Source organism: Coregonus lavaretus (genome assembly GCF_964263955.1).
Source record: "Coregonus lavaretus genome assembly, chromosome: 27".
Lineage (NCBI taxonomy): Eukaryota > Metazoa > Chordata > Actinopteri > Salmoniformes > Salmonidae > Coregonus > Coregonus lavaretus.
Genome location: NC_140014.1, coordinates 39,754,573 through 39,763,140, shown reverse-complemented (window position 1 = coordinate 39,763,140; position 8,568 = coordinate 39,754,573). Strand labels below are relative to the sequence as shown.

General features: G+C 43.7%; 1 long non-coding RNA gene across 1 annotated transcript; it reads right to left on the bottom strand.

The window, feature by feature from the left end:
- Positions 1–1,201: 1,201 nt before the first annotated feature.
- LOC311102567 lies at positions 1,202–6,758 on the bottom strand. The gene is made up of 3 exons (XR_014610024.1): positions 6,683–6,758; positions 4,293–4,349; positions 1,202–3,172 (listed from the first exon to the last, which is right to left on the bottom strand). It is a non-coding gene; the product is annotated as an uncharacterized lncRNA (long non-coding RNA).
- Positions 6,759–8,568: the final 1,810 nt, after the last annotated feature.

The following is an 8,568-nucleotide window of genomic DNA, read 5'->3' as shown; positions in this document are numbered from 1 at the left end:
ATTGTTTTGATGCATTTGATGCCTTAAGACTTTATGGTAGAGGTTTTCTAAGACCCCTTTTCCATCTGTTTATCCAGAAATCAAAGCCTTTACTTCTGCCTAATTTTTTAGATGGAAAATGGAAAGTCGTACATTTCCGAGTTCCCTAGGTCTGACTAGCACTTGAACGCGCCATGTAATGTGGGTTAAATTACAAGTTCCAAGTCATACCACCAGAGGGCAATATTGCTTTACACCCGATTACAACAGGCTCATTTGGGTGAAAAATAGTACGATAAGCTTTTCCATGAACTGTAAATTAATCTGCTTCTGTTTAACAAATAAACAGACACCTAATATGAGAATACAGCTGTTGCTCCATGACTCACCATAGCATAAACTCCTGAGAGGTTCAAACAAAGATAGAATGAAACTCTTGAAATCCACTGCACTTGAAGATTGCTGGCTAGAAGTTCCTTAGCATGGAAGTGGAAGTCTCTAGATAAGAGAATCCCAGTCCTCCATAGTGGTCTGAGTTCAACCTCCTGGGCGTGCCACACCCCTCTCCCATTGTACTGTATGTACCACAGGGTCCAAATTGATTGGATCCCTTGGTAAAGATTAGATTATTATATTATAAAGATGAGAAAAAAAAGACTATAAAATAAATAATACAAACACAGAGATATATTGTATGCTCTGTTTAACAATACAAAAAAAATCTAAAACAGATACGGGTCAAAATGATTGAATCCCCTGTTTTCAATCCTCCAGCACCCTCCTCACCTTGCCAGGAGAACGACACTGAGCCTTTTTCTAAAATATTTTATGAGATTGAAGAACACATTGGGAGGAATCTTCAACCATTCCTCCATACAGAATCTTTCCAGATCCTTGACATCCTTCGTCTGCGCATAATTATAGAATGCCGCCTTTAATTCGAACCACAGGTTTTCAACGGGGTCCGGAGACTGAGATGGCCATTGCAAAATGTTGATTTTCAAGTTTTATTGGGTCAAATACAGTGAAATGCTTAACTTACAAGCCCTTCCCAACAGTGCAGTACTCAAAATCAAAATACTAGAACAAAAAAAGAGAATGTAAGCTACACTACATGGTCAAAAGTATGTGGACGCCCTTCAAATGAGTTGATTCGGCTATTTCAGCCACACCCGTTGCTGACAGGTGTATAAAATCGAGCACACAGCCATGCAATCTCCATAGACAAACATTGACAGTAGAATGGCCTTACTGAAGAGCTCAGTGACTTTCAACGTGGCACCGTCATAGGATGCCACCTTTCCAACAAGTCAGTTCGTCAAATTTCTGCCCTGCTAGAGCTGCCCCGGTCAACTGTAAGTGCTGTTATTGTGAAGTGGAAACGTGTAGAAGCAACAACGGCTCAGCCGCAAAGGTTTGGGGTAGCTCAGCAGCGAGCCGCCATTGCACCTCCCAATCACCCGGAAGCAGAACTTGTACCCTTTTCTGAATTAATTAATTCTCTATGAATTGTGCTTGTGTTGTGTACGCACAAATGAATTCTTAACCGATTTGAGTGAATCCCCTCCCAGTCAGAGCAGCAGGAAGATTTCTCCCCTGTGTGCATTTTCCGATGAAGGGTTAGTTCAGATTAGATGTCTTCAAGGGTCCAAAAAGTTGTACCCATTCCTAAATGGACCTGGGGCTTTCCCACCCGGACCCGATATGCATAAATCAAATGTTCAAATATAGAGACCTATTCCGAACGGATTCGAGGACAACTAGGCCCATTCCGTATAGACCTGGTTGGATCCAGACCCGGTCTGATCCGATCAGAGTGATGGAAGCAGCAGAAAATACATGTTTTAAACTACTTTATTAACCGGAGCTGATAAAAGTGTGAGAGGAGGGAGAGAGGTGCCGCTCTAGGATGCGGGGGAGGGGCCATACTGTGAGCGAGTGACATGGAGAGGAAGGAGGGACAAGAGACAGCAACCAACCAAGCCGACTCGCGCTATAGTAGACTAATAGCTGCCATAGCTAGGTTATTTATCATCAAATAGGATTACTACTTCCTGTCTTGGACTGCAGCAAACCCAGAAGAAGCTAGTTAGCTAGCTAGCGTTAGCTAGGCTAATTGAGGCTGCATGCACTTTCTCATCCTACAGTTACAAATAACTTCATTCAGAATTATAACAAATAACACCTTCATTCAGAATAATAACAAATAACACCTTCATTCAAATGATTAAGTAGCAGCCTACCTGTTGGCTCTCTATGACTGGGGCCTATTGCCGCTTTTATGACTTATGATTGGCCAAAAACAAGTTGCACACGCCACTCTCCACTCTGGTGAAAAGCAAAGAGCAGCGGCATCAATGATTCTCTCTCTCTCTCTCACTCACTCATTCATTCACAGGCCCTTCCGAACAAGTCACTTAAAGTAAAATTACACATACCCGAGACCCATGACAATCAAATCAGATCCGACCCAGACCCATTACATTATTTATAATTCTAGATCCAGGCCCGTTCAGGCCCCGGAACAGTATTCGGGTACAGGTTGATCTGTGAAGACCACTAGCTCAGATTATGTTTTGAAGCCCTTCACACAGTCAAGCAGGAATACGGCTTCTCTCCTAGGTATGTATTCTCTGGTGGCGTATTAAGTTACTCAGGCTAAAGTAATTCTGCCCACAGACAGAACAGTGGAAAGGCTTCTCTCCTGTGTGCACTCTCTGGTGACTGATTAATTCAGATGTTGTAATAAAACTCTTCCCACAATCAGAGCAGGAGTAAGGCTTCTCTCCAGAATGTCTTTTCTGGTGACGGCGCATGTTACCATGTTGTGAGAAACTGTCCCCACAATCAGAGCAGGAGTAAGGCTTCTCTCCAGAATGTGTTCGCTGATGTTGTTTAAAGTTACTTATAAGAGAGAAGCACTTCCCACAGTCAGAGCAGGAGTAAGGTCTCTCCCCTGTGTGAACTCCCCGGTGAGTGGTTAAATGAGTTGACGTTCTGAAGCACTTCCCACATTCAGGGCAGGAATAAGGCTTCTCTCCAGTATGTTTCCGCAGGTGTCTTTGAAGATATGATGGGAATGGGAAACTCTTCTCACAGTGAGGACAGTGGTTAGACCCCTTAGCTTTGCTTTCTTCCTGGTGTTGCTCTCTGGACGTTTCAACCTCAAGTTCAGCGGAGTCAGGTCCTTCTCCTGTGTAAATGACAACAGAAAAACAAGTAATTTGCAACAAGCAAGTTATTTGCCTACTTAATAACTCAAGTTAATGCACCTAATCTATTGCACAGTAGGATTTACAATACTGCTCAGTCATAACTGGCATCTTTTGCTATGAAAGTCTACAGCAAAATGAGCCAGTAAATCCTCTCCAGAATGATAGCCTAGCTTCTAGCTAGTCTGGATTTTTCACAGTAACTTTTTCCAGAAATAATCCTGCTGCAACATGTTGAATAGAATCCCATCTGAACTTGTTGGTCCTTTGAGGGGTTGGTTCTGTTTCAGAGTTAAATGTCCGATACATTTCAGACAATCTTTCCCTGGAGACTATTATGGCCAGCTCTCCTCCAATGGTCCCATGCAGTGCCACCTCTTCCTACACGCAGACTACACGCTGCGCGTAGGGCCCCGCAGCCACCAGGGGGGCCCCCGTTTTTTACGAACTCAGTCGGGGTCACAACTTACTGTTGAGATTTATAAAAGTAGAATACGCAAGGTGCTATTTCGAAATTTGGTAGTGCATCGTCAGTTTTCCACTTATATCAGTCACTCAATTAGCCCATGTCAGCTAAAATGTTTTAGATTGCTAGGTAAGGTAGTCTAGCCAGCCATCTAAACCTTGTAGTAATCATCACCAAATTACCGACCGCAGGGCATGCGCTCAGGTGCCCTGACGTCCAGGGGGGCCCCCATCACTTTTGTTAGTCACTCTCACACAGATATCATTTGAACATGGCATAATCAAGAAAGAAAGAAAATGCATACCCCAGTGACAGTAACTCAATATTAGGAAGGTGTTCCTAATGTTTTGTACACTCAGTGTATCTCTTGGACGGAGTACAGCATCCAGGTGAATGCCATTAGCCTGATGGTTCTGCATGCATCATAAAATCATGTGTACTTTTCCATAACATTGATAGTATCAAGGTATTGTTTGTCATTGGGTGTCCAGCCCCATGAAACAAGGCAGGCTGGAGCAAACATTCTAAAGGGCAGTTGCTGAGCGGTGTCGGTTATCCATGTTGGTTTGAATTCTGGCCAGACTCTGAACTGTTGCTTTAAATGTTCCATGTGTGACAAGAAAGAAAACACATACCTTTGAGTAGTAAGACTTTCTGTTCTTCCATCTCTTCTTTGATCTCTCCAGGCGGCCCTATGGTGAAGAATAGGGATGTGATTATGATTTTTTTTTTTCATGTTTAAACAGTATATATTTTTTCCAGGTTTAAACGATACAACAAAAATAATACAATTACATGTTAATTCACAAGGCAAAAGGGTCCTGCGTATGCAGTTCCATCCACCGCAGTCACGGCTACTTCGTCCCTGGGTCAAATGGTGCGTCCCTTTCAGATTTGCATTTCATCACCTTCTCATTTAACTTCTCAAAGTATCGCCACCATACATGACTTCTCTGCTGTCGCTGGCCTTTCTCTGACATTTTTCCAACTGTTAACGACGATGACGTAGTGGTGGAGAGTCGACTCCAAAATAATTGATTCCCTTGCATGTCGAATCTCATTGTCAACTCCCATTTCTGAGTGTCAAGATTAGATTCAGCTAGGAATCGACTCCTCGACTCCTAAGATTCAGTATTTTGGATGAGACTGATTAGTTGCCGTACTTCCGAGAACACAAACACTTACATCTTTCATAGCGAGCTAGCGAGGGACAGAGAGAGAGGGGAGGGGCACAGTATAGGCAGGTCAGCCACCAGACAGACAGTCAGAACTGTTCACTAGGCCCATCTATCAGTATAGGCAGGTCAGCCACCAGACAGACAGTCAGAACTGTTCACTAGGCCCATCTATCAGTATAGGCAGGTCAGCCACCAGACAGACAGTCAGAACTGTTCACTAGGCCCATCTATCAGTATAGGCAGGTCAGCCACCAGACAGACAGTCAGAACTGTTCACTAGGCCCATCTATCAGTATAGGCAGGTCAGCCACCAGACAGACAGTCAGAACTGTGCACTAGGCCCATCTATCAGTATAGGCAGGTCAGCCACCAGACAGACAGTCAGAACTGTGCACTAGGCCCATATATCAGTATAGGCAGGTCAGCCACCAGACAGACAGTCAGAACTGTGCACTAGGCCCATCTATCAGTATAGGCAGGTCAGCCACCAGACAGACAGTCAGAACTGTTCACTAGGCCCATCTATCAGTATAGGCAGGTCAGCCACCAGACAGACAGTCAGAACTGTTCACTAGGCCCATCTATCAGTATAGGCAGGTCAGCCACCAGACAGACAGTCAGAACTGTTCACTAGGCCCATATATCAGTATAGGGAGGTCAGCCACCAGACAGACAGTCAGAACTGTTCACTAGGCCCATCTATCAGTACAGGCAGGTCAGCCACCAGACAGACAGTCAGAACTGTTCACTAGGCCCATCTATCAGTATAGGCAGGTCAGCCACCAGACAGACAGTCAGAACTGTTCACTAGGCCCATCTATCAGTACAGGCAGGTCAGCCACCAGACAGACAGTCAGAACTGTTCACTAGGCCCATCTATCAGTATAGGCAGGTCAGCCACCAGACAGACAGTCAGAACTGTTCACTAGGCCCATCTATCGGTAATCAAAATCTGTCTCTCGCAACTTCAGTAAAACAGGACCCTATCATCAACGAATAGGCTAGGATATTCTACATGCAACAGACCGAAGACTGACAGTATGAAAATGTATCCACTCACAAACTGTAAGTCGCTCTGGATAAGAGCGTCTGCTAAATGACTAAAATGTCAATGAACGCACACTCACGTTAGCAAAGGATAAAGAGCAGGTGAGCCGGCGTGAGGGAGAGAGAGGAGGGGCCAGGCAGAAAGAATGTCTTGGTCATCTGGATCTCACAATGTCTTGTGAAGAAGTGAAGTGAAGACACCTGAAAGGGGGCTGAAATACGGGACTGTCCCCGGATGACAAGCGCAGATACATGGTTTAAACCACGACAGAGAGGAGGGGGCAGGCAGAAAGGTCTCGGTCATCTGGATCTCACAATATTCACCAAAGCAGTCTAAAGTTCACTTCTTCCTCTCTGGTTGTATTTAAGTTACACTAATCATCTACTGTAGTTAGGCTATAACACAGAAAATCATAGGTTTTGTGATAACTGCACTGTGATTTTGAATTTTGTGAGAGAAAAAACAAACATTTTTTTGGTTACGGAATCTTTTCTAAACGTTAACGATCCCAATGTCATTTAAACATTACACCGCTAGTGAAGAAGACAAATATAAAAATGTTGACGGCAAATCCGGTGAGCAGCATGAGATACCATCTAGGCTACCTCTCAACATGAGTTAGCGTAGTCAATTTACCTGGACCTAAAATGAACACAGATTAGGTGCGCTGATCTAGGGTCAGGTCCCTGCAGTCCATATAATCGTATCCATTATGATCTAAAAGGCTAAACTGACCCTACATCAGCACTCCTACAGTCCTACTCGGAGACTGTGAAAACAGGCTGTGCTCTGTTCTTACCATGATACACAAATGTTTCAATCTCTTCCTCCTTTACTTCATCTTTAACGTCGACATTCAGCTCCGGTGTTTGACTGCAGTCTTCCAGCTTCACTGACGCCATCTCTGGAGCCTGCTGTTCACTCTGGGCTCCACCGTTACAATCAGAACCCTCAGATTTGGGTTCGGTAAAGGAGAGCGGCAGGCCGGGTTTGTTCTCATCATCCTAAAATAAAGATCAGACGCGCATCCCAAGTAAAAATATGAAATGTATGACTATTATGTAATTCAAATAGCTGCTATTAGCTGGTATGTTGGACATGAGGACATGTCTCTGGTAATCTCTGAATATAAACATATGCCTATCAGAAAAGTGTGAACACTGAACAGATTTGAATGGCTTCTATTTTAGGGTTTCAGGCATACTGCAAACAAGCTCTCGAGAACCCAAGGGGGTTCAAGGTGGCTTACAGCCGGTCCTCGTCTTGGGTTCTCAGCTGATGTTATGGAGGACAGCTGAACTACAATCCCAACGCTCTGTTTTAACATTTAGAAATGTTATTCATCATCGCTAGCGATACGGTTTTGGAAACCTTTGGAACTTAATTGTAACAAATAATATTTCAAATACAAAAGATACACTTACTGTGCGCAGTTTAGCAAAGTTGTACCCGGCTGTTTTCACACACTGCCTCGGCTTCGACACCTCCTCTCACCTTGTGCTCGCATTTCCATTGGACCATTCCATTCCACATATCCGGCTGGACCGCATGTGTTTTCAAAATACAGCCAGGTGCAACTTTCCTAAACTGCATACAGTAAGTGTATTGTTTTGTATTTGAAAAATTATTTATTGCTTATATGAAAGTTAAGTTCCAAATGTTTCCAAAACTAGGCGTATTTGCTTTTAGACAGAGCATTTGGGCAGCGTCGGGCCATTTATCCTCACAAGGCTAAAGGGGATGTCTAGGTGCTTAGCAACGCAGGTGTATTTACATACACTAGAGTCGCTTTCAATTGTATTGTGTTGCACAAAACTGTCTGTAGGAAGCCAGAAGTTAAATACAATTCCATTTCAGCTTACTGTATTTGTATTTATTAGGGATCCCCATTAGCTGCTGCTCTTCCTGGGGTCCAAACATATTAAAGCACTTACATTGCATATAAAACAAAATATAAAACAGTACATCATATGACATTATTACACCACTACCTATCTACAATACAAAATGTTTAATACCACCATACAACAATATCACAATGTGTGCGTATGCATGTGTCTATACCCTTGTGTGTGTCTCTTCACAGTCCCTGTTGTTCCATAAGGTGTATTTTTACCTGTTTTTTTTTAAATCTGATTCTACTGCTTGCATCAGTTACCTGATGAGGAACAGAGTTCCCTGTAGTCATGGCTCTATGTAGTACTGTGCACCTCCCATAGTCTGTTCTGGACTTGGGGACTGTGAAGAGACCTCTGGTGGCATGTCTTGTGGGGTGTGCATGGGTGTCCGAGCTGTGTGCCAGTATTCCAAACAGACAGTTCGGTACATTCAGCTTGTCAACACCTCTTACAAAAACAAGCAGTGATGAAGTCAATCTCTCTTCCACTCTGAGCCAGGAGAGACTAACATGCATGTCATTAATGTTAGTTCTCCATGTACTTTTAAGGGCCAGCCATGCTGCCCTGTTCTGAGTCAATTGCAATTTTCCTAAGTCCCTCTTTGTGGCATCTGACCACACGACTGAACAGTAGTCCAGGTGCGACAAAAGTAGGGCTTGTAGGACCTGCCTTGTTGATAGTGCTGTTAAGAATGCAGAGCAGCGCTTTATTATAGACAGACTTCTCCCCATCCTAGCTACTGTTATATCAATATGTTTTGACCATGACAGTTTACAATCCAGGGTTA